This window comes from Anomalospiza imberbis, chromosome 2 (assembly GCF_031753505.1).
Source record: "Anomalospiza imberbis isolate Cuckoo-Finch-1a 21T00152 chromosome 2, ASM3175350v1, whole genome shotgun sequence".
Taxonomy (NCBI): Eukaryota; Metazoa; Chordata; class Aves; order Passeriformes; family Viduidae; genus Anomalospiza; species Anomalospiza imberbis.
In genome coordinates, this window is record NC_089682.1 from 32040416 (window position 1) to 32054517 (window position 14102).

The 14102-nt window shown below is 41.4% G+C and overlaps 1 long non-coding RNA gene across 1 annotated transcript in view; it reads right to left on the bottom strand.

Moving 5' to 3' along the window:
* Positions 1-1508: 1508 nt before the first annotated feature.
* LOC137468617 (uncharacterized) overlaps positions 1509-14102 on the bottom strand; it is a 154671-nt gene continuing 142077 nt past the window's right edge. Inside the window, exon 3 of the long non-coding RNA XR_010996062.1 lies at positions 1509-2255. This is a non-coding gene — a long non-coding RNA (uncharacterized lncRNA). The remainder of the gene's footprint in view (positions 2256-14102) is intronic.

A 14102-nucleotide genomic window follows, 5' to 3' on the forward strand; every position in this document is an offset into this window, starting at 1 on the left:
CAATCTTTCTGTGATTCTATGATTCTAGGGAAAATTTCCTTTCTGAATGATTTTCCTTCCAGTGACATGGTTTTCTCCCTCAGGTGTTGCATCTCTCCCCTGTATAGTGAACTCCCTGTAGCAGAAACTACACAACAATACCACAGCTGAGTAAAAGGAAAACATTTTGAAAATAGAGATGTCAATTGTGCTGTGTAGCAACAGCAGAAAAGAGGACAGGAAAAGGTCCATGAGCAAAGGAATGATGTTGGTGTGAATTACTAGGGTCATTGTCTGAACTGTGTGAATGGCAATGACTTAAAAAATTGATGTGTTCTTCAAAGAGTAGCAAGTTATTTGATTAAAAGTCCATGTACTACCAGTACCATGGAGCTCCTATTTAGTCCCTTTAGAGGAGGACAAGAACATGGCTTTAGTACAGCAGCACAAAACCATTGTTCCTTATGTAGGAGCCCAGGAATTTAATGGCAGCAGGAGAGGAAGCTGAAAGGGTAGTTCCATGGCTGGCAAGGGGAGAATTTGTGGGAGCAGCACAGGAAGGAACAGCTGAGAGAGCTTCCTGGCATTCAGTGGGAGCTTCAAAAGATCAGAGAGTGAAGGGGAAGGCAGTGAAGGAAGGGTCTGAGCAGCTAGGTTTGCCAGGCAGAGCAAGCAGCTCAAGAGATGATTTTGGCAAAAAGTGCTTGTGCAGTCATGCATTCAAGAGGAGGGAGAGCTGTGATGGGAAGAGATGAGGGAAGAGAGAGAAAAGCTGTTTAGCCAGTGGAACAGGGTCTTGGAAATAGTTTGAAAGCAGAGTTGGATGGATGGGGTGATGGAGAAAGCAGTCACAGATTTTTTCTAATTCAGTAGAATGGAAGGGCAGTAATATTTCTAACAGTGATAAAGAGGTAGGAACACAAAGTGGGATAGAACTTTAGCCATGATATATCCAGGATAAACTCCTCAGGAGCAACTCTCAGGAATACAATGATAGGAAACAGTGAAAGGAGGCAGTTAAAAAAAATAATAGGGTTTGTCTTTTCTACTGTCCATGTTTGCTCCAATTCCAAGTGGATAAGCAAGGAATCTGTTCCTATTAGATCACAAAATCACAATGTTCTCTATAATTTACCTCAGAAAGGGGGACAAAGACAGAATGAACAGCTTTGTTACAAAGGTACTTCTGCTGTTGCCCTTGAATTAGTAGGATTATTGTACCTGTCCAGTGTATCCTGCACTGCACATTTCCACTTTCTTTTGTTCAGCTAGGCAGGATTTCATTAATTTTCACATTTTCATGCTTCAGGTCTGCAAGATACATGCCATGCTCCAGCATAAGAATTTCCTCCTAGCCATCAACCAAGAGCACACATGGCACTTCACAGAGCCTGTGTCAAAGCAAGTCAGAACTCGTTCCCATTAAAGGGTGGGCAGATACTGTTTTCTTTAGGCGCTCAATTAAAGGCAGGTGTCTGGCCCCTCATCAGTTCTAGGTGGTCTTTTCCTCTTGGGTTGTTTTCCTTTTCTTGGTGGTGACTCAAGTGCTTTCTTCACTTTTGAAATCTGTAAAACTCCCCACAATCATTTCATATTCTCTCCGGTTACATGTGCAAAAGTTTCCAAGGAACAGGCAGGACTTGGTAAGTAATTTTTCTTTCTTCTCCTGCTAGGTATAGTTTTATTCCAAATTCCTAGTGGTGGTTAGTGATCTCAAAAGAAATGGAATTACAGAAGCAGGAGGGTGGATGGCAGGACAGGCCATTTTCCATTGATGAGTTCAGAGGACACTGAATTATGTCTGCTGCTGAAAGACCCCAGAAATGCAACAGAGATGAGGACTCTTGATTTGTTTATCCTCTAATTCTGGGACGTGAAATTTAACTCCTCTTTCTGTCTCTTCCTCTCCACAGAAAAGCTGAGAAGGCACCACATGTTCAGATTTAGCTGCTTTTGGATGTAATTGCACGAAATTCACATTGACTCTGGGATCTCTGCCAGGGTACATGCTGACAGAAGACAGCACAGACCTTGGGTTGATAATGAACCTCTCTTCAGTCATCAATGTTTTACATTAAATAATCATAGAGTGAGGTCGAGAACTGCAGAGGGTAAAGGGACTTAGAGGGAAAGATCAAATATGCTCGTGAGACTATGTGAGTAGGATCATTTGGTGTGAGGAAAAAATTATTTTTAAATGGATTTTTTACCTGTACCAGTCTACTGGAGATAAGCTGCCATCCTTGAGAATACACTGCTCTTCAGGAAACAGCCACCTGCTTGTGGTGGAGCCACATCACCCTGGAATAAAAAGCACAAACACTTGCTTCAGCAAGTGTTTTAAGCAGTGGTGCAGAAGGAAGCTTTGCCCAGTCTTTGTGCAGCTGTGCTTTGCAGGAAGTGGAGGATGGAGCATAAGTGGTGTGCCAAGATCATGGGCTCTTCATTCTCTGGAAATGCAGAGCTCACTCCTCCAAAGATTCCTTGGAGCACAAAGGGAGAGAGCAGAGGGTGGGGGACAGAGGGACAAGGGTCTGGCCATGTGTCAGAGCATTCCAGATGGCTTGGATGTCCTGGTTTAAGGCAAATTTGGGAGAAAACCTCTAAAGGGATTCCTCTAGAAAGCAGATTCCAGCGGTTGCTCCCTCAACTGGTTCAGGAAAAGATTTCCTTGGAGAAAAGTGGGAAAAAACTGTTTATTTAACAGTCAAAGCATTCACCAGCACAAAAATTGAACAATATTAAACAGTATAACCTCTTGCTGCTCTAAAAGAGATGACAAATTCAGCAAGTCCCCTTAGTGGGCTGTTACTCAGTCTCTTATCAGTCCCTCCTGTGCTGGAAAATGCCACATCCTGGGCCCTGGTGGCCCACAGGTGTGAGCCCCTGGTATTCTTCTGGGTGTTCTGTCCAGAGAAGTTTGAACAGTTCCAAGAAAAAGAAAAGCCACAGTCCAGGGAGCTTCTCTGCCTCAGCTAGCTAAAAACTAACTTAAAGCAAAGGAGACCTCTGTCCTGCTGTCTGTCCATGCTGCAGACAACACAGGAATGTGGAGGAGCAGGTGCAGTTCCTGATAACAAACTCCACACTTCTTTTCCCCACCTTCGTTCTCAGAACCAGCCTTAAAGTGCAAAACTCATTTCTGGGCTAAACAGACAAATGGAGATACAACTCAGCATGATAAAGTCACCCCAGGACACTGGGGCACGCTGAGAGCAGGCTGCCTGGCACCCAGAAGTGCAGGACAGACAGACGGCTGCTGTGTGTGCCCAGCGTGCAGGCACACAGCAGAGCTGTCATGCATGTGCAGGCCATCTGTGAGGAAAATGCTCCACAGTCCCTCCTGAGCTGGGTGAGGAAGGGCTCTGCCCCTCTGGATTCCAGGCTGACAGCATTTCAAGGGTTTTTCCAGGGAGAACCGTTGGTACACAGCTGTGGAAGGAGATGGATGTTAAATTGTGCCCACAAAACGCGTCTGCTCTGAAAAGTGGGCAATTGCACATGCCAGCAGCTCATTTAGAGAAACTAAAGTAGCCATTCTCTGTCTCATTTTTTAATACAATGCCAGCTGCTGGCAGGGAAATATTCACATTTCTTGCTCTCCCACCATTACAGGGCACTGTTGGAGTGTAAGGAAAGCACAGCCAGTGGTCTAGTTGGGATTTAACCTGTACTTACTTCGGATGCTTCAGAACTGAGTTTAGTGAGATATTCCAGAATTAAAAAAAAAAAAAAAAAAAAAAAAAAAAGGGTTAGAAGTGGCTTCTGCAGGCTCTGTATTCCAAACAACTCCAGACTAATTACAGAGTTGACAGAGTCTTGTCCAGTTGAATTCTAAAAAATCTCTGAGGATGGAGAGACTTCACAGCCTCCCTGGGCACCTGTGCCAATGCTTGGCCACTCTCTGAATGAAGAAGTCTAATACCCCTTTAAAAAGGAAAGGAGGAACTTTAAATCCCATTTGGACCCTGCTAGGTTTTCTGCACTTAAAATCTTGTACTCTATTTGTTCATTCTTTCACCATCAGGGAATGCAGATTGCATTTAGCATTTTATATATAGGCCCATTTCTTCACCATATCACAGTAAGATTATTATCAGAAAATATGAAGTGAGAACTATGCCTAAATATTAGAAGAAAATATAGGTTTTAAACTTTTAAGCAATTACTTTTTCTTTTGAGGGGGGAATAATATCTGTATCATCTGAGCAAAACACTGCACTGCCTTTTCCTTCTTTCTTTTTTTTTGCATGGAATTTCACAGATGTATCCTTACTCTCACTTTTTATATTGGATTTATAGACAGAGAAATGGGGCATTCCTTTACATAGGATTTTTCCTACTTCACAGGGAATTCTTGAGTGTAAATGTCAGAATTTTTCTGTCCATAGCTCAGAGAAAAACGTGGCTTAAAAAAAGAACGTGTGCATTTTTTTTTACTAGTGTTCTACCATCCCAGAATCCAGTCAGGAAGATTTTGGAAGGGACACTGAAATACACTGGAATTTATACAACTACTCTTTGAAAAATCTTTTTTCCTTTTCTCACAATTCTTTGCTACCTCTAATTCAAATCAGCCCCCTCAGCTCTGTTTCAGGTTTCATGAGACGGCAATGCTGCATCATGATTCAAAGAGCCACAACACAAAAGTCTTGTCCTCTTGTTCCATCTGTTCAACATGATCTTAACCTGACATCAGAAAAGATAGAAATGGTTCCACATTAAACAAAGTTTTATCCTTTTAAACAACTGCAAAAAAATGCCTTGCAGCTTGAGTGAACACTTGTTTTTTGTCCCAAAAGCAACTTTTTACATGTGGCCTTTAATTATTAATCTTTTTAACACAGGTGTGGTACTCACAGCAAAAGGTGACACCCCTCAGGCTACTGGGAATGTCTGAAGTAGGAGCAGAAGCAGGAACCAGGTAAACAGAGACTATTTATACCCTGCTGGAGACAAGTCATAAGGCTGTAATGGACAGCTATAGACAGGCAATGACATAGTGACTAATGAAAAGAAATAGGAAAAAGCAATTGGAAAATTTTCTTACTTATTCCTTCTATGAAAAATAAGTAGGAAAAACACCCTGCTAACTGGGAAAAAATGCAAATCTGAGAGGTGTCTGATATCCTTCCTGTTATGTTGAAAGAAATGGGGAACTGGAAGCAAGTGAGAAGAGAAGAAAAAAACCCAAAGCAAATAATCAGCTTGTTTACGAGGAAGATCCCAGCAGCTGGATGAGCAGCAGGAATGGGATGGGATGGGATGGTTTGGCTCAGGCCCACACTCCCCACAGGCACAGCCTCCTCGAAGGAGTGACAGCATCCCCAGCCAGTGCCCTCTTAGCCAAAAACAGAACTTCACTCCTCCTGGGGCTGGGCAGCTCCTCAGGCTCAATTAACTGTGCTGGGCTTCCCTTCCCCTTTTGTCACCAGGTGTCCTGCTTCTGGTCATGCACTTAGGTCCTTCCCACACCATCCTGAGCTTGCTGGTTCCTAAATGAGCTGTGATAGATCCTGATGTCCCTTTCCCTGTGCCTCTGGCTGGGACCACACCTGCTGGAGGTGCTGCTGGAACAGCCTCCGGAGCAGCCTGGAAAACTCTCAGGCACTTCATGTACTCCAAAAAAATGTTCTGGGGTGATTTCCTTTGCTCCCTATAAATCCATTTCCCCTTGATTTTTCCTCTCAGTGCCTCTTTTTTCCTTTCTCCTTCCCAGTATCTCCTTGCTTGATCCATGCTCACTGTAGTGCTGCTGCCATGTATTTTCCTCTCTTCCCTTGATGTACTCCTTCCCACTTCCTCCTTTTATGTCCCTTTTGCTTTATTCATTCACTTTTCATGTGACGTCTCCTCAGTTACCCTCACCTCATTCCTGACAGGTGGTGCTTCTTTCTTTTTCCTAAGTTGCTCCATTTCTTTTCAAAATCACTTTTCATGGCTACACACACACAGAGCAAACCCCTTACATACTAGTTGAAGATCCAGAGGACATAAACCAGCTGAATTTGCTTTTCCTGAGAAGACTCTGTGTCACATCAGTCCTGTGATAACACAGTGTCATGGAAATGGAGGACATTTGGGCACAGGGACCTCCATCACTGCACTCCCATCTCCCTCTCATCTCCACTGTCCTCCCCTGCTGGCTGTGGTTGGGTGCTGAGGTGGTTAAAGTACAAAAACTCTGATTTTGGCTCACAGAACAAGGTGGCACCAGGGCAGTTCAGTGCTCAGATACTCAGCAGCTGAGTCAGGGAGGCAAAAGTTCAAAGAAGGGCAGCACATCTACAATCAGAAACATGTTTTGGGCCTGAGGACTAGAGGAGTTAAAAATAGGGACATGTGGGCTTAATTACAGAACAAAGGGAATAGGGGCTAGAAAAAGGAACAATTTTGGGAAATTAGGAACAGTTGATCAACCAGAGTATTGCAAACAACCTCAGACACTGCTCCTGCTTTCCCTACCAAAGAGATCCAAATCATGAGCCAGATGACCAGTGCACTGCATGGGCATAAAATACATGGAGGGGCTAAAACTTGAGATGTGCAGCTGACAAGATGATTCTTGCATGGTAAAAATAAGAGTTAACTCTGTCCTGTCAGAAACTGTGCAGCCACAAAAGCTCTAACAAAACCCACAAAATACAAAACCTGCCTGATGTCTCTTTGACCAGGCTAACTTATGCTTTCTTCCTCAGACCCTCAAACCTTGCTCCCCTGAAAACTGAGTGGATTCTCCTCTTCAATTTTCTCTTTAAATTTTTAAACTGAAATATATATTTGAGCAATACTCAAATATATCTCAGTACTCAAATACTCAATACTCACTCTGAAGACATTCAATTTCAACTGTATTGGCTCTCTTTGAATATTGTATTTCATTGGTTATGTATACAACTGTTTCTAGACATTCAAGCTCTAATCAGGGTAATAATAAGTTGGTGGCAGTTGTGCTACAAATTGCAAATGGCCTAATGGGGGTACACTGCAGCCAAACTTCATTTTGACTTGGGCTAAAACAGTGCATTAGCCCTCACATTTCTTGACCCAGTTCTGTTTGCCTGTTTTGAACAGGCTCTGTGCTTGTGCAGATGGCAGGAGATTGTCTCAGCTCTGAGGCAAAGAAGAAACCTACCACAGCAGAGCAGTGGCCAAAGCAAGCATGGAAATTACTGGATCAGTGTCTTTGACTACTGCTTTTCTTTCTTTGTGCTCTGATTCCAGCAGGGATGTTTAAACATGCCTGGCTGTGTGCACTGTCCAGTGTGAAATCCAGCTGGACTTGGATTTCACATTTGCCAGCAGCACTTGGGAGTAAGTGCAGTGGCTTCCTGGCTGGGGCTTATTTTGCAGTGTTGAAACACCATTTTCAAACATTAACTTTTTGTTCCAGCATTTATAGTTGAAGCTTCTGTAATACTGGACATAGATTAAGATGATGATTTTATGCAGAACTGTTTCTTTCCATGAAAATCTGCCCAACAAAAGCCAGAGAAATGCCCTGGTAAATTCAGAGGCTTCATACAGCACAGGGAGTCTTTATGGCAGAGATCTCACTGTGTCATGAAACTGATAAAGAAACAAAAATGTGGCTGGACTGTTTTGGTGATTGATTGTGGTGATTACACAGAAAAAAATGAATTGATTTTCCCTCCCAGCCCGTTTGATTAACGTAAGAACTTCCCCTCAGAACACAAAGAAATATCAGCCAACCTTGAGGACTTGCAGTCCTGAACAAACTCTGTTCCATACAGAATAAGAGCCTACACTTATTACCCAACCATGCAACAGTTTGTTGTGGGTTTTGTCAGAATTGTTCTTGGACACAGAGATTTCTCATCCAGTACTGATAATTTACAGTCATTTTAACACTGAGACCTGCTTGCTTTTCTGCTTTGAGCTGCTCAGATATGGCAGAGATCTGTACTCTGAAGGAATCTGAGGATATTTGTTTTGGATCATGTTTTCTTGGAAGACAGTAAAGAAAAAAAACCACTTTTTATTATTTTTTTTTAAAGCTCTCTGACTCAGCAGTCACAGAAATTATAAGAACCATTGACATCTATTGCAGAAACTTGCAATGGAGATTATTTTTAATCTACCTGAATTTTATATGATCATTGTCATCTGTATGTTATTCCTGACATCTAGAATGGGTGGAAGACAAAGAAAAAAAATATCTGTATTTGAACTAACAGAATAATGATCATCTTTCCTCTAAATAATATTTGCTCCAAAAACCAAACAAAGACATGAGAAAACATTCTTTTGGGTCCAAATGGTCTCCATAGGAAATCTGGCTTCCTTTTACACCCATCTGTATCTTGGATGCCACCAATGCCTATAAGAAAATTGCCCTTTCTCTCAAGATGCATCCATGGAGAACTCTAGATCTCTATGCTGCAGAAATTATTTCTGGTCACCAAAAAAGGGAGAACAATTTTAGCATATAAATTGTGTCTTGTGGACATCAGAGAATGGTAGGGAACAGCTTGAAAATAGCATTTTCTAATTTCCAAAGGAATATTTGAAATAAACTTTCCTCTTTCTCCCCTGAGGTATTACTGAAATGACAATTTATTTCCCTATTCAAGCAAAGTTTGTTTCCAGAAATATTTTCTTGCTTAACCCCAACATGCTGCTAAGACATAAAGTTATAAATGTTAATTTTCTGCAACTCCCCGAGTTTTATTTCTCCTTCTTTTATGTAGGCCTGCTTTGCAAAGCTTGATCTCCAGTGCCTAAATGTGGAAAGGCTGATAATTTACACTGGAACCAGCATTTCGGGAACTTGTATATCTGGAGAGCTGGTTTGAATAGAAATTGTAAAAATGCACTAAAGAGGAAAATTGACTGCAAAATTAGACTGGCACACTTCAGGATTTTAAAGGCCAAGCTTACTGCAGAATGGCCTGATTAGCTCTGTCTAAATTCATTACTGGAGTACAGTTAATGTTGGTGATCTTCAAAACTCTGAAAGACAAGCATGCAGCAAACATTTGAATGCATAGACTTCAGCTTTAGGGTATTCTTTTGGAATACAGAGTGTGTTAAGTGTTGTAAAGCACTGGACATGTTCAGACAATGCTCTGCTAGGAGGGTGGCTGAATATTCTCTTCAGTTTGACCTCAGGGCTCTGTTCTTGGTTGAAGCTTTTCTCTTCCCCCAGCAATTGTGGTGCTCAACTTTGCTTCAGTGGGAACATAGTTAGTAGCAAGCTGGGAATTTTCCTCCTTTGCTCCTCCTACAGATTTTGGAATTTCAGTTCAGTCCTTTATAACAAGGTTTCCAAGTACCAAAAGAAGGTTTGATGTCCAGGCACTTCAATCAAAATGCTGTTTCTGTTACTGCTTTGGAGGGATGGGAACTGGTGGTGAGGAAAGGCAAAGCTCAAGACCCCAGCCTGAATCCAGCAATTCACAGACTGGTAGGAGGTTGAGGCCTTCTGCTTCCTCAGGTATTATTTACAGGAGCAGGGAGTGACAGGACCGGGAGGGGGATGGCTTCAAGCTGACAGAAGACAAGTTTAGAAGGGATGTTGAGAAGGAATTGTTCCCTGTAAGGGAGGCGAGGCCCTGGCACAGGGTGCCCAGAGAAGCAGTGGCTGTCCCTGGAAGTGTCCAAGGCCAGACTGGACAGAGCTTGGAGCACCCTGGGATAGTGGAAGGTGTCCCTGCCCATGGGAGGGAGTGGGACTGGGTCATCTTGCAAGTCCCTTCCAGCCCAAACCTTTCTGGGATTCTGTGATTCTCCATCTGCCCCTCACCTCCATCTGAAAACCCCTGCCAACAACGGATGTCTGACTGTGCCTTTCAGGTGCACTGCTTAAAGCAAGGAGAGATTTGCATCTGCTAAAAGCCAGCTTATCCAGTTTTTACCCAAATTCTCCATTTGGCCTTTAATCACAAGATTTCCTGCACAAATCTACTCACAGGAGAAAATCCATAACATACAGTTTCAGCTTTCCCTCGTACAGTGTGTGGATGCATTCCTGCCTCTGCCAGAAAAAGAAACCCCTTTAAGTGAAAGAGGGCAGTAATAGAAATTCCACGCTGACACGTGCTAGGGTTTCATTTCAGTGACATCATTTATCAGTGTGACTTTGCCAAAGGGAAGAAGTTCACATTGGAGGATTCAAAAGCAGCATCTAGGATGAAATGGGTTAGAAAGGCTTCAGGTTTCAAAAAGAGATGCCAGACGTGGGCCTTGAATCTACTCATTCAAGTTCATTCCTGGAGATTTGCATTTGTAACCAAAACTTTCTTCATTTCAACCTTGAAAAGCACTTAGAAAATGAAAACACATTCCAGACAGTAAAAAAGGCTGTGTTAAAACAGTTCATATTATTTTTTGGAAAGACATGAAGAGAATTTAGGGGGATTTCATGCAGATTCTCTAGTGAAAAGGCATGCCAGATAAAAAGCTTAATCATGTTAACTCTCTGGAAGACAAAAGGACCGGCACACTTTGTGTATGTCGACTTACAGAAATCCTAAAACTCCTTAGAAGGGCTCCTGTAACTTAATACACATGGCAGCCTCTTTTTAGTTCCTGGGAGACACTTTCTAAGATTCATTTTCTTTTTTCACCTTGCTATGTATAACAAAAGCTGGACAAATGTCAGTGGCTCAAACACAGGTGACTAATCTAGCTAAGCCTTGGAAATAACTGTGTGAATAAAATATAAACCAGTTGAGCTAATCCAGGAATGAAGAGAAGGAGATCTCCAACCAGCAGAGATGAATTCTATTCCTGCTCCAAGCACTGAATGAATGAAAGGCAGGAAAGAAAATTGGCATGCGAGGATCTCCTTTTCCCTTCTGTTCTGAGCTGGTGTTACATTTCTTTCTGATTGTGTCCCTTATGGTTTTGTGCCCTTTTGTGCCCTCTCAGACAGTTTGTTCATGCACATGTGACAGCATGAAGAGCAAGTGAGCAGAGCAGAGGGTGGAAAGGAAAGCTGGTCAGAGAGTAGCAGATGGCACACTTCTGCTCAGGGCTGGTGTCCCTAAAAGGCTCATTTAGACACCAACCCAGAAACAAGGAATCCCATAGGATTCTCTGTTGATTGTGTCTAGAAATGATAAAAAATGTTGTTTTCTACTTTAAAGGGACTGTGTTAGAAAATTGAACATTGTGAAACCAGCTAACTCTAAGATTCAGTAAAGACGGGAAAAGGTCAGATTACTCCATCCAGACATTTTCCTCTCATGAAAAACAATTGTTTTCCTAGATCACTGCAAATCTTCCTGCAAAGCTCTTTCTTTTATTCTGACTAATATAGGAAGGACCATAATAATGGGTGTGGAGGGTTCCTTCCCCCCAGAACTCATTTTCAGCCTCTGGCAATTTGTAGGTCAGAAATATCCTAACACTCCATCAATGTTCTTGTGCTTAAAGACCTTCAGGATTTTACCCAGCTGCTTTCTGAGTCCATATAAACTCTCAGCATCCACAAAGAATTCCCCAGGTCAGCCAGGAAATATATGAAGAAATGTAACTTTTTTTTTTCCCTGTTTGTGTTTGAATCTTCCACCAGTTGGTTTAGGTCAGTTCTCCTACAACAGGTGCCTAAACCTGAGCAAGTAGAATTTTCCCCAGAAGGCCTCAAAAGGCAGCTCTGGGTCTTTCTAAAAGCAAGGTCCTCTTTCCCCACTTAAGGCATTGGGGAATTTCTAAGAATAACAGGATTAATTAATTTCTAATAATTAATAGGATTAGGGAGCAGTAACAGAATCCACAGGCAGAGATATTTGGGGCAAGACCTCAGAAAGGTGCACTTTTCTACTGGCAGCTTGATTTCAGGAGCACAGAGCAGTCATGTGTATACTTTACCTCTCTTTTTTGTACTTCTGTGAGGTTTTGGCAACTCTTGGACTCCACACAGACAAAAGGAGTCTTTTCCATACTGATGAAAACATAGAAGGGAAAATTGGTATAGTTCTTCTGATGGGAAAATGAAGATCAAGAATGCTGTTAAATTATAATATAGGCCTAGGATAAAATAGAGGATGATGGAAAATACTGACAGTCTAGCTGGCTTTTAATGAAGGATAACATTTTCCATTACAGGAAACATAAAGCACTGGAAAACATTTTGAAGAGCTATCATTTAAAGTTTTGGGTTTTAGTGAGAAATATCCCTGCTCAAATTGTATTCATGATATGGTCTCATAAATATGGGAACATAAGTTGCATTTAAAGTTTTGGCCTTTCTTCAGCATATATTTTTAAAAATCCTTTTATATTGTATAAACTTTTTGTTTGCTTTGAAGAAAAAAAAAAAAAAATGCTCCTCTCTGTTTCCATTCCCCTCCCAGTTTTCTTCTTTTAATGAGATGTTTGACTCAAATGTCATCCTTCATGTTACCCTCCTAAATTTTTATGTTCTCTCTGTTCTTGTTCCTGGCAACATCAGAGTCTGCCTTCTCCCTTTGTTAGAGCTAAATGGCTTTCTTAAACCCCAACATTTTGAAATCAACACCTAAACTGTTGCATCTGTTACCTCTTGGGCATAAATTCTTATTCATTTGTATCACCTTAGTTTTAATCAAGTCTTTCCTGATTGCCCAATTTCATTTAGGCTGTTCTTCTACTGTGTCCCTCCATAGATGAAAATATTAAAGTAACAAAATCCCATTGAGCAGTTTATCAATAAATCTGCTTAACAAAGAAATGTCCATTACAGAAAATGAAAATTGTTTGCATTTGTCCAAAGTGGATAAAGACAATTCAGATGCTCTGACCTAATTCCAATTCGGCTACCAAATGTAGGTGCCTTTTGTTAAATAAGTTTCTCTGTGATGAAATTAAGCTCTTCTGATTAAAGGGGATAATTTGTGTACCACTGAAGATGCATTTTGAGCTATATATTAACAGCTTCCAACACGGAGAAATTCAAATTCCTTTGTATACTGACAAAGTCATGATAAGAAGATAAGTAAAGATAATAACACAGACCACCAAAACAACTTAGTTTTCTGTGATTGTTGAAATTAAATTTACCATCCTTTTGCAAAAGCTGATCCTTAATTCCTCATTAGAAGGTGTAATTTACAATTATGTTATTTAAATCAAATTATTACCATTAAAACAGGTGAAGATTAACTGAATGGGGATGTAAAGTTCACAAAAAACACTGTGTATTTTAGTAATGAAAAATGAGGTGTTTTAGGGGTTTTTTGTGTGTGTGAAAGTCCTGAAAGCTCTGCAGCTTTACCAGCAAAGTGTTTTTCCCAGCTCTATCCAGTGGTATCTGAGATTCTGGATGACTTCTTCGTTCTGTTTTTCTTGAATTTCATTACTTGGGGAATATTTACTGTCTCACTGCAACATTTAGAGTTATTTACACAGCCCAGCAGACAACTATGCAAAGATCCTGGAGCTGGTGGGAAGCTGAGTCAGGAATGCCATGGGATCCAGTGAAAAGTCCAGTCCTGTGTGGCTTGGGTTAGCCTGACCACTGTTAAGAGGCAATTTGCCAGGGGCTGGCTCTGGAGCCCTCACAATAGCAATAATTATATTTCATTAGGCCTTTTGATCATGGAGAAATCGCACTGTCCCAGCACACCAGAGCTGTACAAGCCCCTCGTCAGAAGCTGTGCAGTAAATTTGATTTATTACAGGCAAACTCCAAAGCTTCCACACAAAATCTATGGATATGCCTCTATAGCTGGCCCTCCTCTCCCACCCACCCCAGCTCAAACATGACAAACACATGGCCCTGTTACCCCATATCTTGTCATAATTGTTGTCTTTTAAAAGATAAAACTTACATAACCTACATGGGCTCAGTAGGACCAAAAGTTCATTCTTGGCAGAGCAGAATTACCTGTAGGTGTTTCACAAGATGAAAAACAAACTTTCAATTGCCTGTCAGATTCAAAGGTATTTCAGATAAGACTCCAATTTGCCTGAAATTCGCTCACTAAAAATTGAGGAATGTTGTCACCCCACTTTGAGCACAGTTAAATCCTGATAAAAAGTCTTGGCTGAAAACTGAGCCATTACTGTATTTGGTCTGTATGGTGAGAAGAATTTCCACAAACATGAGGTTTAAAACTCCATTTAAAATGAAAATGAATTTTCAAATTGACAAAATCAAGTACTGTCGAAAGTTCTTG